The following is a 17,373-nucleotide window of genomic DNA, read 5'->3' on the forward strand; positions in this document are numbered from 1 at the left end:
TTAGTTCAATTGCAAAGAATGGAACAAGAACACTTACTCCAGGCAGAGCAATACTGAAACTGGTACTGAAGCATGCAGTTGGAAGGCAGAACTGCAGGGCACAGAGAAGTATAACATACTGGTGGAAGCAGTAGGGCAAAATGCATGTGAAATTCTATAGGAGGTGGTTAAAATTCTCAGAAGGATTAAATTAGCTCCCTAAGAGCTTCCTCATGAACGTGGCTTATGGTGCTGTAGTGAACAGAGCCAACTCCTGCCCTTCTAAAGCTACCAAATGCATGATGGACAGACTCCCACTTGTATGGCTGCAATATAAACAAGCAGAAAGCTGTAGAACTGATGGATGAGGCTGGTCCAACTATTCTCCACTTCCAGATAAAATCACAAAATGCATTTACTTGCAGTTTGTTTCTCAAAAATCCCATCAATAGGCCTTTCTTTTTACTGCATTGCCTCAGGACATGGTAGAAAAGACTTCTCCCGGAGTTTTGGCAGGCAGGAAGTGTCCAATGAGTTACTGCATGAAAAGACAATATGATTGCTGGGCTCACCTCATAAAACACAGCTTTACACCAGAATAGCACACTTACCTTGCTGTCTTGACAAACTGTCTCATTTTTTGCTAACAGGGCTAACTTACACTCCTTTGAGCAAGTGGTACTGTTTTCCTGCAGCCAAATGGCTGACACAGTAGATATAAATACAAAACCCCTGTACTAAATGAAGTGCAGATTTACAGCTGTTTCATAAATACGCCAAGTGAGAAATCATTAATTATGCTGAGCAGCTTTCCACAGAATAAGACATTTCAGAAAAAGTGCTAAGTTCCTGTTTACGATAAAAAGGATTTCTTAAACCAGCACTGATGTAGCAATTTGTTATGTGCAACATGTTTTGATTGCTGCATTACTGAACTAGTTCTATCAAGGAGTACAGCCTGTAGTCTGAACGACCTGTTTTGTAGTGGGAATCAAGAATTACAGATGAAACCGTCAAGTTAAAACACCCTTTATCTTTTGAAGCAAACTATAAGTGACTCTAATATTAAACAAAAAACTGACGCAAAAACCCCACAATTCCTTTGAAGAGACCATAAATATGTATTAGTAATTAAAATATAGGCCCCTTGATTAAAACTGATGGAAATCCCCCCAAACTCCCTCCAACCAGCATTAAACAAACACTAAAAACTGGAAAGTGTGAACTCAAGTTTCCAGTTCAACATAACAGTTTTATAATAACAACCCACTCGCTATTTTAAATATGCAAATCAAAAGACAACATAAGAATTTAGTGAGCCTTCTGCAACTCTATTGCAATGCCAAGATCACAATATCCCTTGAATGATCTGGCTCCTGGCCAAGGCACCAAAGTGTCGGATGGTCAGAGGCATCCTTACTCACCATACCAGTTTACTCACACCTGAGATTTACACATCAGTCTTCACTCAGGTGTCAAGAAAAGGATTGCATGGTAAACCATAAGGGTTATTGCTTGCTTGAACAGGAAACTTCTTTAAAAGACCAAAAATTTAAATAAAAACAAAAAGAAAAAAAAAGCAAGCTTAATATTTGAGTCAGTCTTCATTTACACAAAATAATAGATGTAAGAGATGGAGATGGACATTAAAGGTCACAGTCTGAGTTAACTCAGTTCCGATTTCCCATACTGGAACTCCCTTGCAAGACATTCAGTGGTCTTTGGGCACATTTATCCCTTTGTGACTGAAGTAATTCACCTACCATATTTTAAAACAAATGCATTTTATTGGAAGACTTCTCAATTGGGTTTAAAGTACAATTTTTAAATTTCATAATGTGATGTTCCCATATTCTAGTCATAAGATGAATCATCTCACAAATGTGTGTTTAGATGAAAAGCATGCTTAGATGAATAACATTAAAAATCTTTACGATATTGGAATGAAGGGGTATTTAGGTGACACAGCTAAGCCAAATGAAATAGTCTGCTGTCAAGTGGGACAGCCACTGCCAGCTTCTCTTCCCTTGTAGCTGGTCTGGCTCTTAGCTGAGTCTTGTGTGAGGTGATTCAGTTCACTGAGCTGTGAGGAAAGGAGCCCAGCCAGAAGAAAAAGAAAACAAACACAGGAGAGCACGAAGCCAGCCCACCCCATGGAGCTGCTGGTTCAGGTCAGCTGTCATACCTGCACCCTTGGGGTGGAAGTATCTACCACACATCAGTATCTATCTAATATCTAGATGAGATTAGTTCTCAAACAAGAAAAAAATCACAGACATTGTAATGCAAATTTCAAATGTTCACATTATGTTTTTGTCTTTAGTGTAAAGTAATGGGACCAGCTCTGTGGGTAAGATTCATACCAGGCACTTAATTAGCAGTTGGGGACTTGAACAGCTTCCCAGTAACTCCTACAAATAAAATACTGCAAAACAGCATAAGGAGTACATATTTAATTGTGAATTCAAACAAAGACATTTTCTTTATACTAGAACTACATGGCAAAAACTTGTTACAGTCTCCCCACGACTGGAATTTGTGACATTTTTACATAAGCCTTCACCGTCAAAGAGGCAAAAATTTAGCTTCCCCTTGCTTAAAAAGGGTCACTTTTTCTATAAAAGAACATGTTTCAATTATCCCCTGCTGATTTTAGGCTCGAATCTGAGCTTTCAACACCTTGGTGAGGGCTCAGAGCAGAGACATTCTCTTGCCAGTTGGTACTTTGCATAGCACTGAGCAGACAGCTCTATCAGTAGAGGCTGAGCCTGACCCAAGCAAAACAAGATAATATTCTGCTGAATATGTTTTATAGCAGACAAAACAATACCCCAGCAAAAGTCAGCAAGAGCAAGGGTTTGCATCCTGACTGTCTATGTTATATATGTCTTTCATTAATTAACACTAATTAGTCCATAGGCTTGGTGTCATATTGCATGGTTGAGGTCTTAAACCTAGAAACCCTTATGAATGGTACTCTCTATTCAGTGGCCAGTGACCTACAGTAGAAAACAGAAATGTTATTACAATCACAGAATGGTTTGAGTTGGAAGAGACCTTAAAGATGATCTGGTTCCAAATGCCCTGCCGTGGGCAAGGATACCTTCTACTAGACCAAGGGCTGGGACTTGCACAGCTTCTCTGGGCAACCTGTTCCAGTGCCTCACCTCCCTCACAACAAAGAATTTCTTCCTAATATCTAATCTAAATCTACCCTTTTAGTTTAAAGCCATTCCCCCCTGTCCTATCCCTACATTTCCTTGTAAAAAGCCCCTCTCCTGCTCTCTTATAGGCCACTTCAGGTACAGAAATGCTGCTCTAAGGTATCCCTGCAGCTTCCTCTTCTCCAGCCTAAAAAACCCCAACTTTCTCAGCTTATCCTCATTGCAGAGGATGCTGCAAATAGTAGTCTCAAAAACATACTCAAGTCCTGAAATACAAATCTGAGTGATGATTTTAAAATACATGGTTTTTTTCCCCTGTCTGTTCAGTAGAAAAGGTTTCTGTAAAAGTGACTAGTTTTGTCAACCATATCTGACTGATATCTGTGAAATATTTCTCTATGACAAATCAGACCAGCTCTGAATTTAAGCATTAGCATGCACATAATACTTAAATACAAAAACTGCTTTCTAGGATTTATCACCCTGTAAATGAAGTTCCAGCATGTCATTTTAGCCCTTCATCTTGCTTACCTGTTGCTTGCCTGGCAGAGCTCCATAAGGCAGCTGATGAAACAGGCTAGGTTGGATTACTTGGGAACAGTTTTAACAAAACCAGATTAACCATCAAAACACAGCCGAGGGCAGCTCTGATTCAGAGTGCTGACTAAACCCAGGACAAGCAGTGAAATCCCCACAACCACTCTAACCCACAACCCTCATTCAATAGCTCCCACACAGAGATCTCCCGTGAGAAGAGGGCACTGCCTGTGTCTACACTACTACACACTCCCTTACCTACTGAAGTACAGGCTACTGCATAGCAGCACACACCTGCAGAACCCATTTTATCTAGGGCACACTCCTTTTCCTCACTGCCATAATTACTAGGTGTGCTCTTTCTCATGTACAGGCCCATGAACTGGAAAAAAAAACCATTCCATTTTGCAGTACTTTGTGTCAGTTTATATGAGCTTATTAATACGAATAAGACCTAATGCCAGGGATTTAGTTTCCAACCAAAAGAATTCTAACCTAAGGCATATTGTTTTCTGACCTATCTTCTCGACATGAAAACTTCACTGCTGCACACACTTACCTTGCACAGATTGAAAAGATAATGCTTCTTCCTCTTCAGGCAGTAGAAAACTTGCCTTCAACATCGATACTATTCAAATTAACCTACCACTGGTTTCTCAAAGGAAGTAAGGAGAAAGACAGGCAGAAAAGCAGACAGATGACAGAACACTGGGATTTAATGTTCTGGGAAATGCTTTTGTATTATGATTGCAAACACAAGTGTTTTATATTCTACATATATATGTATAAACATCAATCCCAATCAGTGCTGCCCACTCAACCATCCAAATTACAGTGAAATTCCAGTGGCTCACAGCTCTGACTTTATTAGTGCAACTCAATTAGATTCAAATCAGATACTCACTGATCAACATGAATAAAACCAGAATCAAGCCCACCACTCTAGTTCTGCTCCTAAACATGCCTCCCTCTTGGAAAGGCTCACTTCAGAAAGCGCCAACACACTGCTGTGCACAACTTGACACCCATACATCGCTGAACAATCTAACAATTAGCAGCTAAAGGAAGGTGAGCATTCCCTTATCTCTAATAATACCAAGACACGGGCAGCTAGCCAAGAATCTAGTACATTGTAAGACACAGGCAAAATCTGCAAGTGCTTCTGGAGAGCACACTATTACCAGAAAGCACATGTGGAAACTAAATACCTCTTAGGTTGCCCTCAGGTAGGAAAAGATTGACTGATTGATTGATTGATTGATTGATTGATTGATTGATTGATTGATTTCAAACACATAGTCCAAAGGAGCATGGATATAGCCCCTGGTATTGAGCCAGGAACTTCAATGACAGCTGCCCAGCTGCATGCAAAAGATGAATTGCACAAAAATATTTGTTCAGCTAATAATATGTTTATTCAAAAAAGTATTTATGAATACACCAAGGATTTCTTTAGAAAATATATCGCTTTCCAAGCTATAGTTATTATACCATGCAGTTTCAGTCACCATGTGTTGAAAGCATGTAAATAGCCTTCTCCACTCATTTGTGGAACAACCCAGCAAAGGTTTCTGCAGCCTATAGATTAAGTAACAAAAGACATCCTAGTGTCATATCAATCAGGAGTAAGCAACTGTCCTCAGATGCAATCACAAAATTTCATTTTGGGCTTGAAGAGTAAAATTTTCAAACATAGACATATGATTACTTATCACTGTCTTTAAATAAAACTTATGACCTGAAAAGCCTCAATCATTTTTGTGAGCTTTACTCCCCTTCTTGCACACCAGCCCCATTTTGAAGAACAGCCTCAAACTTACAGTCCATTTAAAAAATTCTGTCAAAAAGAAATATGAGAAATCTCCATTTAACAACCAATGCTGTTCATCATCAATAAACTAAACAGCCTCTTGTCAGCTCTAGAAAAGCCTTATTTGTGTATTTATTTACAGCATATAACATGTCCAAAAAGCATCTTAGCAGAGGGTTCATCTTTGGATCCCAGTATTAACAGAGCTCAGACAGACTGCCCATAAATCAGTACACTTGGGAAGGATTTTGTTTCAACTGAACTAATTTCTCTGCACTCAAGAACTAGCTCATTCCAAAGGTTCCCCATGTCCCTGATCACACAAACCACAAGACTGAAAGACACCTCAAGAGAAGTCAAGATATTTCCTCTCCTTGCCCCAAGGGAGAATGAGTCATATTTAAGTAATCTCTCAATGGTTATTTCTTACCTAGTCTTAAAATAATCATTTGCTTCTTTACACTGCACAAAACCAAAGTGTTCATTTCTCCCTTTCATAGGTCCTGTTTGATCACACTGTTCACATGTGCATCCACTTGAACAGTAGCTCTCTTTTATGTGGCATATGACCCATGCAAGTAATATCTTTAAATGTTCAAAGCACAATATTAAAAAGACAATTCTTCAATGTCCATTTTAGGATAGTTAAAAGGCAATTTATTCTATTCAGGTTCTAAACACTTAACACAACTAAGGAATGGACCTCTTTTATCCTTGTTTTCCATTTCTCGTCATCAAAATCTTCTTCATGGCAATTCTGACCATGTATGCTCAACAACTACCACATTCAGTCTTTATTAGAAATTATTCCACAGACAAGGAATTTTTACTATGATTTATTCATTAAAACTTATTTAAATAATTTTAACTCAGCTTACTGATCATCTGACATTTGTTAAAGAGCAAAGAGCAACTATTTTCCTCACGCAGTCCAAAGTTATCTACATGAACAGTGGAAATCCCATTTCTTGTGTACCACTCAGTTATTTGCTAGTCCTTAGTGGCAGAACACAGAAAGATGACTCCTTGTTTCCATGAAAGGCTTTAATGTGATTGTAAGCTGTGAGGGGTATTGTTAAGATAAAAAAATATTCCACTCTGTTAGTTAAGACAAACTCTCTGTATTTTTTATTTCACATGAAGGTATTCCTGGCTGCGAGTGTAACTTTGAAATACAGTCTCTTAGGAACCGTGAGCAGATTTAACCACAAATAGCTAAACGCGCCTAGATACATGAAGTTATATTTAACTATCTCCCTAACTAATTAGATCAGGGGACCAGAATCATATGGCTAGATAAAAGATAAGGATGAAACAGGCATTTGTAATAATTAAGTCACCTCTTTGGTCTTCTTTCCAGAGCAAGGAGTCAATGAACAGCACTAGTGAGCCATCGATGGCCGTGGCTTCCAGCCATGGATGTGGTCTCGCCAAAATCACCCTTTGCAAGACAGCCCAGAAGGCTCCCTTGGACAGTCTGATTTTCTTTGCTTTAAGAAGACCAGAGGAGCTCCTTCCCAGGAGGAATCCCTAAGGCCACTCAGAGATGAGGTTTCCAGACAGCAGGGTGAGACAGGCAAGAGATTCAAGCCAGGAACTTGAAGCTTAGGAAAAAGACCCTTAAAATGCTGAGGACCAGGTAGTGGACCCACAGTTAGTTCCAAGGGTGTTAAAAAGGAAGTTTGGGACTAGGGAGGACTCCAGATTTTTGTTCTAATGCACAAAACTTCCGCATAATTGAAACTAGTATTAGTATTCAAAACTTGAAAGGGCTCGTGGGTGGAGATCAGGCTGTGGATAAACCTTATATTTATCTATATTTTGGCCCTATCAACACTGTAAGTTTTTTCTCTGTGTACGGAGTCAATTAACTGAGATGACTAGCTGTAATTCTAATGCAAAGAATGTCCTTTGGGAGAGTTTTTTGGGAGCACAATGTACAGCAGATGATCTAAATCAATACCCTTCAATTCCCTGGCCCCCTACTTGAGGACCCTCCAGAGAGACCAAAGACTGCTTTGTATCTTCACCCTGTAGCTACAAACTTGTCCTTCAGGATAAAAGACATATATATCTGTCATCATGAATTCACTTGGCCTGAACATGGTCTTCACCTTGATGGCATCATACTCAATGTCTACAGCAATCACCTTGTCATCTCCATCATTTTATAGATGTTATGTTTTATTTAGACACAATTAAAATCTAGAGCAATTAGAAGTGGATCCAAATAATGGTTCTCTATAAAAGAAGCCCAGGCCAGTATGACTGTGACAGCTACTGGCCTTTATGCAATATGCAACCCAGCACAGCCACAGCTTGACAGACATGCTTTGTCTTTTATAATAGCAAATCTTTCCCCTAAAACTGTGTTCTGGACAGTTTTTCAACTCACTAATGCAGTCTAATTATGAGCTTGCAGCAATTTAATTGTCTACAGGATCAAACAGATCTAATTCTTCTTGAAAATAAGACACAATTCAAGCTATCACAGAAGGGTTGGGTTTGCCGGTGGAATTTTGTTTCATTTAGTTAAGAGCCACTTTTGTTTAAAACTAAAACAATGTAAAAAAATGAAAAATTCTCTCCCCTTTCACTCAGCAGAGGAAATCACATTAATATTTCTTCAGCTGGTAAGAAGTTTAAAACTGTTGAATGCTTTCAGCTGGCAGAGCTCCAAGTTTTCCATATTGTTACAGGATTTGCATGAAACTTTGTTTAAGACCAAGTTCTCATGTTGATATGATCTCACTTTAGTGAACATCTAGATTGGGAGCCATATGCATGCAAACCGTTGGGGTCTAGTAGCATGAGTTATAGAGTTTAAAATAAAAGTTTTACAAGAAGTGGTTCTGGACTCTCATTACATATGAATGCCAGCACACGATTAAGCTGATGGCATACATCTTCCTGTGTTCTGCATGTCTGCTTATGCACACACTGCCTCTCACTGTGTGATTATCAAGGTGTTCCCTGAAATAGGCTGAGTTAGTTCATGGCTGAAAATATGGGCTTCTAGAAAGGGTTAGCAAGGGAAAGGCTACATAGCCACCATGATAATTTAATTTAAATACACATAAGTGAACTACAGTAACATGGCAAGGAAGGGCACAGAGCCAAAGCTACATGAGAAATTAGTGTGAAGAGAACAAAACTTTTTTAAAAGGGATACATTTACAAATATAGAAAGAGAAAATATGGTATATCCCAACAGGTTAGAATGCAATTTCTAACAATAAGCATTTAAAATAGCTTCTTCAGTCAGGAAAAAATGTGCCAAAGAACTTGTTTTTTAAGTAGAAAGGAAATAAAAGCTGCTGAGATAAATATTCCTATCCTCAGTCTGTAAATTTACTGTCATTGTTCCACAGAAAACTCCTGGACAGACATTTTTTTTTCTGAACCACAAATCTGTCAGTGCAGGATTTCCTTCATTCTCTATCACCTCTGTGTTTCAGATGGTGAGGCACTCGGATGCTCCTCACAGGGTCAATGGCTGTGGGAGAGCATGCAATGCCAGCTCATTTCCCTCAGCACCATACTCCATATATCAACTCCGACTCAGAACACACATGGCAAGTATTTAAAGACACAATATTTATCCTGCTTCAGGCATTTGTCATCTGTTAGCTGATTTGTTTGCTCTTCTCCATAACGTCTTGGTAACAGTGACGTTCCAAGAGGTGTTTGCAAAGACACCCATAGGTGATTTGCAGTCCAGTTTGAACCCTTGGTAACAGAAGGCAGCTCAGCACTGAAGGCCACTTTCATGCACTGTGGCCCAGTGGATTGTCAGTACAGTGTGCTGTTCAGTCGGGAACGAGACACCATAAGGAGCGCCACAATCCTATTGCTAGCAGCACCAATAATTTCTTCACGAATCTGTCAGTCACTGACTCATCCACAGAAGAGGATGACAGCTGAACTTCCAGTGACCTAATAATCATTCTAGGGCTTACAAAAATATATCGTAATATTAGTTTTCTTGAGCTCTGTTGAGGCTTCTACTCATTATTACACGAACAGGAAAAGAGTGCACCCCAGTGAACTATCATATTTCAGTGCACATGGCAGCTCTTACTTAGCTTGGCTCTAAAAGTATTATTCATTAAGGTAATGTCATCCATTCAAGGCAACTGGATGGAAAGGATGGGCCACTATGCAGAAAGCAGAATGGTCCTCTAGATATCACTAGGGAAATTAGCACTGCATAAATCATTAAAATGCACAATACTGGTGGAACATCAGATGGCTACAAGCAGCTAAAAAGATTTCTGCTGGTACCTCTTCACCGGAGGATGTTTTTTTTCCAGATAAAGATCTCCAAGGATAGGAAATGAGAAAAGGGAACAGCACACAGAAGCAGAGAATGGATAAATTCCTATTACTCTCCTGTGAGTAATACCAGATCCTTCAGTAAAAAGATATCTTCGAGGACAACTCGTCACTCTCCTTGAACTCTCACATCCTACACACAGCATTCTAGGGCTATCAGAAAGCTCTTAGCTATGATTGCTGGAGTTACATAGAGCATGTGTGGACTGCTAACAAGGAAAAGGATTTCCACATTTCCACATTTGCTCTGTTCTGCTAATTTAAGCATTTGAATTGCAAGCTCAGGGGCTCTACTGAGCACTCAGGTACCCCACAGAAGCCTCACAAGGTCCTAGTGAAAGCTCCAAGTGAAATAAAGTTGCAAACCAACTGTACTCTCCTACATCTCAAGCAAAGAGAAGAGCCTGAAAAATCTGGCCTGATTTTGAATTTTATCCTCTGGAGAACTTCTGTCTCCCTTGCTTTGCAAGGCCTGTAGATCTGAAAAGAAAAGCAAGGGCCAACACAGATCTTTCACCCTCTCTTCAGTGACACCAGCTATTTCCAGTGCAGAATATGCATTCACTGGTGCAGGGTTTACATGCAGGGTTAAGTGATGCTGCTGGAGGAAAATGAGCCCCACTCTCTCAGCACATCTAGTTAGGACACGTTGGTTAGAGCAGCTAGCACATCTTCCCCATTTGCTGAAGTTCTTCTGGTGACAGCAAGAAACCCATAAGGAGTGTTTCCACCACCTCAGATCTCACTGAATTTGCCTCCTCCCACCAGATCTGCACAGTTAGCAGCAAAAGTCAATCACGCACTTACCAGCACAGGCCAAAATACAGCAACTTTGCGTTACTGGAAACTTGGTATATGAAAGGAAAATGTAGAAATAATCTGAATGCCTCATCCAGCGGAGACAGGTTTCACCCTGTCCTTTTCCAGACTCTTAATTTTATACCACCTCTACCCTGTTTTTGTTTTTGTTTTTGTTCTCCTCTAATGACGCGCTTCACTGCCTTGAGGAAGGATGATTACAGGAAGCTGATGTAGCAATTCTCTGGCTCCAGACTATCTCAGACAAGCACATACCAAAGCATTTCTCATGGTGTACTCTTCCATGTTGACTATGTTTGTAACTGGGTTTTCACTGTTTTGTACATCTTGATTTGTGCATGTTTGGCATGTGTTTTTCTAAGGTAGGAATTCTACCACTGTTGATTCATTCTTTGTTTTGTCTTTGCTTCATTTCTTCTCCAAAGTTCAGCAATCATCTTAAATTTGTCTAGCAGACGCACATCTATAGGATCCCACTATGTGACCATCTACTTCATCCTAAAATAGGTCATCACATCAAGATGTAATTTTGAATATGAGCCCCTCCATCACCAACCAATCACAAAAGGGAAAACAGTAAAGCAGAAAATAAGTTCAAAAACTATAACCAGGCTCTGTCCCTCTGTAGGGGTTAAGTTCTGTATTCCATTGAGTATTTAAAGACTATTGAAACAGGAGAGAGCCAGCAGCCCCCTGATTTCACTACTCATACAGAACTAGCTTCCATTTGTCACACAACGTCATGATGGCACAGATTTCTATAATTAAAATTAATTCTTGGGAAACTGTCATTATAGCTACTAGGCTTTTGCCAGAAGGAAAAGAATATGCTTCAACAGTACATTCATATCCTCTTTATGCCAAGGCATCAGTAGTATTACAATCACCATCATGACATCATCCATCAAGGTTGGTAGCTAGGCCCAGTCTTATTATACATTCAGTGTTGTATCCTTTGTAAGGACAGTAAATGAAATCTCTATTCAAAATGAAGATCCTGCCATCAGTCCTACAGTTTACATGAAGTACCAAGTCATGCTGCTCTGAACAACTGCTAAGGCAGTGTACACAAAATAAAATCTTTTGAAAAGATGCTCAAATTCCTAAAGGGTAAAAAAAAAAAATCCCTGGATCAGCAGATCATAATCATATGTGAAACCACTTACCAGGCTAAAATCTCAACTATGCAACATGTGACTAAAAAGCATGTGGCTTTCCCAACGCTATCACACTGGTGGGGTACTTGGCAGCATACACCCAACAAGTCAGGTAACTATACAGACTACTTCATTCCTATTCTGCAGAAGACAATACCAAACACATCAAAAGAGATCAGACTATTATTTATATCCTAAGACACAAGGTTTTTATTAATAAAACTGTTTCCTCAGAGTTAAATTCCATTAACTGTACTTAAGACAGTATTACTACACATCTTGCTCCCAGGCAAAACCTGACCATTACACATGTGTTACAAATCAGTATCTCTTTACATTTATTGGTGTGCAGACGAAAGCCAAAGATTTCTTTTCAGATTCTGGCAAGTCAGGAACCTTTCATGTTTGAGGAATCACATTGCTATCAATTTATTTCTATTTTAAACTTATGAATTTTCATACCAAATAACCAGTAGATACATTTTTATATTAATCACATTTCTCCATCTTGAAGTACAAAGCTTAGGTGGCATCACTTTTAGGGAAGAGAACTGTGAGATACAAGATATTGCAAGGAAGACTTGCAATAAAGTCCTTTCCATTCTGCATAAGGTTTTCCCCCTTCTTCCCCCTGCATATTTTTTTAATCTCGAAAGCATTTCCTACTAATGCATGAAACCCCCATTATGCTGCATATGGTTTCTATTATCAAGTCTATAATGCTTTCAGGAATTTCTTTGATTTCTCTGGTTGTTACCTCATTCTTTTCATTCCTGATTGACACAGAAGCAGCAACCCAAGTCATTCCTAAGTATCTTTCTTTAGTTATAAATCAGTCTCCATACTTCTGTAGTGTACCTCGAAATGGCTTGCCCTTGTATGAATAAAGGAAAGGCCTTGAATATTGGTTGATTATTATACTCTTCATTATGCATTTGAAGATCATCCAGTTTTCTTATTTGAAGAACTAGATTTTACCTCAAAAATTTACATTGCATCCAAGGACACTACGCTTACACCTACGCACCTAAATCCAGGCCTGGGATTTGTGCACAAACGTGTACAAAAAACTGCAGAATCCTTTAGAGATGGTACAAAAAACTGCAGAATCCTTTAGAGATGGGACCAAAAAAAAGAAAAAAAAAGCAAACAAACGAAAGCCCTCCAAAATTCTTGTTTTCAAATTTTCAAAATAAGTAAATTAGTGCAAGATCAGCTTTCCATGGCAGATTTCCAAATAATTACTAATTCAATGGTAGCTGATTGTGTAAAAATGTAACCACATAGAACTCACCCAAGATTTCATGGGAAGGCTGGTTTTACCCTGCAATCAGCCTTTTTTTTCCTCCCCTGCTCAGTGCATGCCATTGGGCCATGGGTGGGTGCCGGCACAAGGGAAGAATTTACCATTGTTCAGACGGAAGCCGTCGGTACGCAGGAGGTTCTGCTGAAAGACTTCATGGTTCACTGCATGGGCCAAAGCTACCAGTGGAACACAGCACAAACAGAAGCAGCATCACTTGGAAAATACAATTTATTCCACAGACTTGATTTTGAAAGACCAAAACACAAATACTTGAGGACTGGAGACAGCTCTAGACATGGCTCCGAAATTACGGAGGTTGCACACTCTGTAGTCTTAGGGTAAGGGTACGCACCAAAGGTATTCCACTTTCCAAAATAAATCAACCTTGTGTCACCATGTTGCTTTAGAGGGTGTTGCATCTCAAATGCAATGATGTATGGAAGAGGGCAGGGAGGAGAGAAAAAAAATTCACCTGGTCATTGCTTCAGGCAATAACCTGAACGGTGATTTTACCATTTTCACCCTTTTAATGCTGATTTTAACAGGATATGATACACTCAGAGGTTAAAATTAACAGAAAAAACTGCTGCATGACTGCATTTTGACAGCTACGTACAATTTCCCAGTATTACACAACCAGCTATTCCATACATGAAGCATACAAGAATAGACAGAGACACCATGAATTTCCCAATGTTTTGTGTTTATTCTGTTCACAGATCAGAGCTGGTGCTCCCTGGCTAAACTGAAACAGCTGGACAAAAAGAAAATATCCACTGCATACAATCCACTAGCAAGGGAGGTCACAAAACAAAGCTTCTCCCTCGAATGAAATTGTGGGAGACACAATGAGTAGACAGCAAGTGTAAAAACCTTTGGCCATGTCCTTGCTTCTTCTTATTCCCTCACCCCTAAAGGTTGCCCAGAATTCTCAGAAACACCCTGAATACAAAAGGATTGTGTGGGACAAGGTATCTCCCCTGGAGAGAGCAGTAGAAGCAGATGCTGGATCTTCCTTCAGTATGGCAGGCACTCCCACTCCAGACTCTGCCCGGCTTAATGGGGAACATCTACACAGGAAAAAAACCCTCAGTGTCTGAAGCCTGGCCACCAGTTTAGGTGGTGCCTGGCAAGCATCTGGCAAGCAGAGAGGGGACATTTAGACACATTTTAGGGCTCTGATGGCTTCTTCAGAAGAGATCTTAATTGGAAACACTGGAAATATCAAGTAATTGCTATGCAAGGGTCCTTGGGGTGTATGTTTTCTAGTGACTGTTCATCACCCTCGAGGGGAAGCAATAAAATCCACTGCCATCGCCTGTTTAGCAGCCCACTGGCAATACTCTTTTGTCAGCTTTAACTCCAGCCTGACTAACACACCAGTAGTCTTCTGTTCAGAAACTGTCATTAGCTTACAAAATCATACATTTCAAGCAGGCTTAAGCATGCTCCCGCTAAAAAGAGATATATATCCGAATTTTAGAGAAGTGTTGGGAAAGAAGAGTGGTGAAGAAGGAATGGGCACCAATGCCAGCATCGAGAGGCAACAATTCGAACAAAAGAGATCTCAAGATGTCGCACTAACACGCACGCACACAATCTTCCTCTTGAGAGACTGCTTTCCCTCGGCAGAGGGAGATGCTCCAGGAGAGCGCCCGCCCGGGCACGCAGAGCACGCGTGTGTCTCCCAGACGGAGCCCGGCAGGGAGCACGTCCCTGCGGCGTGGCTGCTCCGCGGGGCTGCCTACTGCGGCACGTACGCGCCACCCGCCTCGCCCTCTCTGCTCAAAGCGACCCCCGAACGACCCCAGGCTGCTGCAGAGAGACCCCGCTGCCCCTGTCTCCTGCCCCCCAAGGCCGCTGGGAGGAGCGGGGGCGGTGTTGGAGCCCGGGGCGGGGCAGCTCTGGGGGCACCCGCGAGCGCTCGCCTGCCGCCCACCGATCCCGCTGCGGGCGCGGAGGGGGCGGGCAGCACGGCCGGCCTTTTCCCCTTCCTAAATGCCAAATTTTGTGTGGGTGAGGTGAGGGGAAGCACGGGTCCTCTCCGCCATCGCGCACAGCAATAGACTCCAAGCTCAGCCTGGCGCGGCGCGGGGAAGGAAGGGTGCGGGGTACCGCTGGGTCACCCCGATGACCACGCCGGGGCTGGCGGAGGGCGGCCGGGGGGGAGCGCCCGGGGGTCGCGGCGCAGCGCGGAGCCTTTGTTCCGCCGCCGGCCCCGGCCGCGCCGCCGCTTCCGCGCATGCGCCGGGCACAGACAAAGGCGCGGGCAGGGCGGCGGGGGCTTCCCGCATCCCTCCTCCACTCCGCATCCCTCCTCTACTCCGCATTCCCCCGCCGCCCTGCATCCCCCCTCCACTCCGCTCCGCATCCCCGCTCCACTCTGCATCTCCCCGTTGCCCCGCTTCCCCCCTCCGCCCCGCATCCCCCCGCGCGGCGCCCACCCGGCGTGGCAGGAGGGCGGGGGTGTCCCGGGGGTGTGCGTGTGTCCGCCTCCCTTTCCCCCGCGTGTGCGCCACGCCCAGCTGAGGTGCGGGGAAAGCGCCCTGCGGGAGCCGGGCTTGAAAGACACGCGTGTGCGTGGGGAAGAGGCGACATAGCGGGTCGGGAGGGGAAGGGAAAAAAAAAAAAAGATCGAGGGGAGTTGTAGCTTTCCTTAGTGGGGGAAAGCCAGACGGCCGATGGGGACCTGTGGGGAGCTGGGGGCGGCAGTCGGTGAATATTCATAGAACAGGCGCATCGGGGCGTAGCGCGGCGCGCGGCAGCGGCGGTCCCTGTCGTGTTAGACGGCGGGTCCGTAGCCCCTGCTCGGGCAACCGAGCCCCCGAGCCCCGGCGTGTGCTGTCCAGCCGGGAGCAGCGCTTCAAACCCGCCGGCGCGTCCACGCGCACGCGTGACCGCGGAGGCAGCGCCGCTTCCGCGCCACAATGGGCAAGCGACAATCGCGTTGTCCCCGGCCACAATGGGCAAGCGCCGCTTCCCGCTCCTCGCCCGCCTCGACCCCCCCCGCACCCCGCGGAGCGCCCCACCAGCCGCTCGGACCCCGCAATCCTCCTGCAGCACCGCCGCCCCCCGCCCAGCCGCCCTGCCATCTTCCTGGAGCCGTGCGTGCTCTTCTCCCAGCGCTTCCTTTCATCGGGAGCTTGGGGCATCTTCCTTTTTTTCCTTTCTTTTTTCTTTTTTTTATTTTATTCTTTTTATTTTAAATTATTGTTATTAATTAAGGAGACTCCCTTTGGAAACAGGCTAAAAGCACCGAAAAGAAATTGGGCATAAACCACTATTATTCCCACCACACCCACCGCTACCCCCACCCTTCCCCAGGAGAGCCTTCCCGGGCATTTAAATCTCACGGAATCGCCTTCTGTCCGTTGTGTGCCTCGATCCCGCTCCCAGGTGGTCCCCTCTCGAGGAATCGAGCTCCTCTCAGCGATATTCCTAAAATGTGCCCGGGCAGGCGCCTCCCGGGCTGCTCCGCTCTCTCTGCTCGTACCAATTCACACGCACCTCTCCTCTCCCCACAATCGAGACACAACGGAAGGGGGGGAAATGAAAAAAACGGCAAAGCTCTCGCGGGCTGCTGTGTAAATGGCATAAGTGAGACACACCGCGTCTTACCTTTATGTGTTTTTCCTCTGTCCCTGTCGGAGTGTTTGTGTGCTGGGGTGTCACAAAGAGAGTCCCAGGTAGCCCAGAGCCCCCCTCGCCTCGCTCGGAGCGCTGTGGCTCTCGCCCGCTCGCTCGCTGGGACTGGAGTGCCTAGTGCCTGCTGGAGCACTGCCGCCGCTACCGCGGCTGCTGCCTCTGCATTTCTCACTCTCTCCCCCTCCCTCTTTCCCTCCCTCCCCCCTTCCCTGTGACAGTCTGTGGGCAGTTCAAAAGCCACACACTTTATTTATTTATTTCCCGGGCTGGCGGGCGGGGGATGCGCTGCGCGGCACTCGCGCTTAGGGGGCGCACGGACCCCAGGTTTAAATATCAGCCGTGCAGGCTGCGGGGGGGCTGGATCGCGGCTCCGCGAACGCACCTTGCAGCATTACACCCCCACACCCCTCAAAAAAAAAGGGAAGGGAGCTGCCAACCTCCCTGCCCCGAGGAGAGCGGGCGCGGCGCGGCGAGGTGCGGGGCGCTCCGCGACCCTCCGCACCCGAACCGCACCGGGGGCGACTGTGCACCATGGGGCGGACGGCCCGTCCCCGGCGGAGCTGGGATGCTGCGCGGCGGAGGGAGCGGGCAAGCCGGGCCGCCTGCCTACACCTGCAGCCC

General features: G+C 43.9%; 1 protein-coding gene across 3 annotated transcripts in view; it reads right to left on the minus strand.

Annotated features, from left to right (window-relative positions):
• Positions 1–16,892, minus strand: part of BASP1 (brain abundant membrane attached signal protein 1) — a 51,104-nt gene extending 34,212 nt beyond the window's left edge. Inside the window, exon 1 of one of the 3 annotated variants that reach the window (XM_009095355.4) lies at positions 16,726–16,892. The gene's annotated coding sequence lies outside the window, so the exon portion shown is untranslated. Of the gene's footprint in view, positions 1–10,632; positions 10,743–16,460; positions 16,609–16,725 lie in introns of those variants that run through there. The other 2 variants (XM_018926940.3, XM_018926947.3) reach the window with 2 other exon arrangements.
• Positions 16,893–17,373: the final 481 nt, after the last annotated feature.

This window comes from Serinus canaria, chromosome 2 (assembly GCF_022539315.1).
Source record: "Serinus canaria isolate serCan28SL12 chromosome 2, serCan2020, whole genome shotgun sequence".
Taxonomy (NCBI): Eukaryota; Metazoa; Chordata; class Aves; order Passeriformes; family Fringillidae; genus Serinus; species Serinus canaria.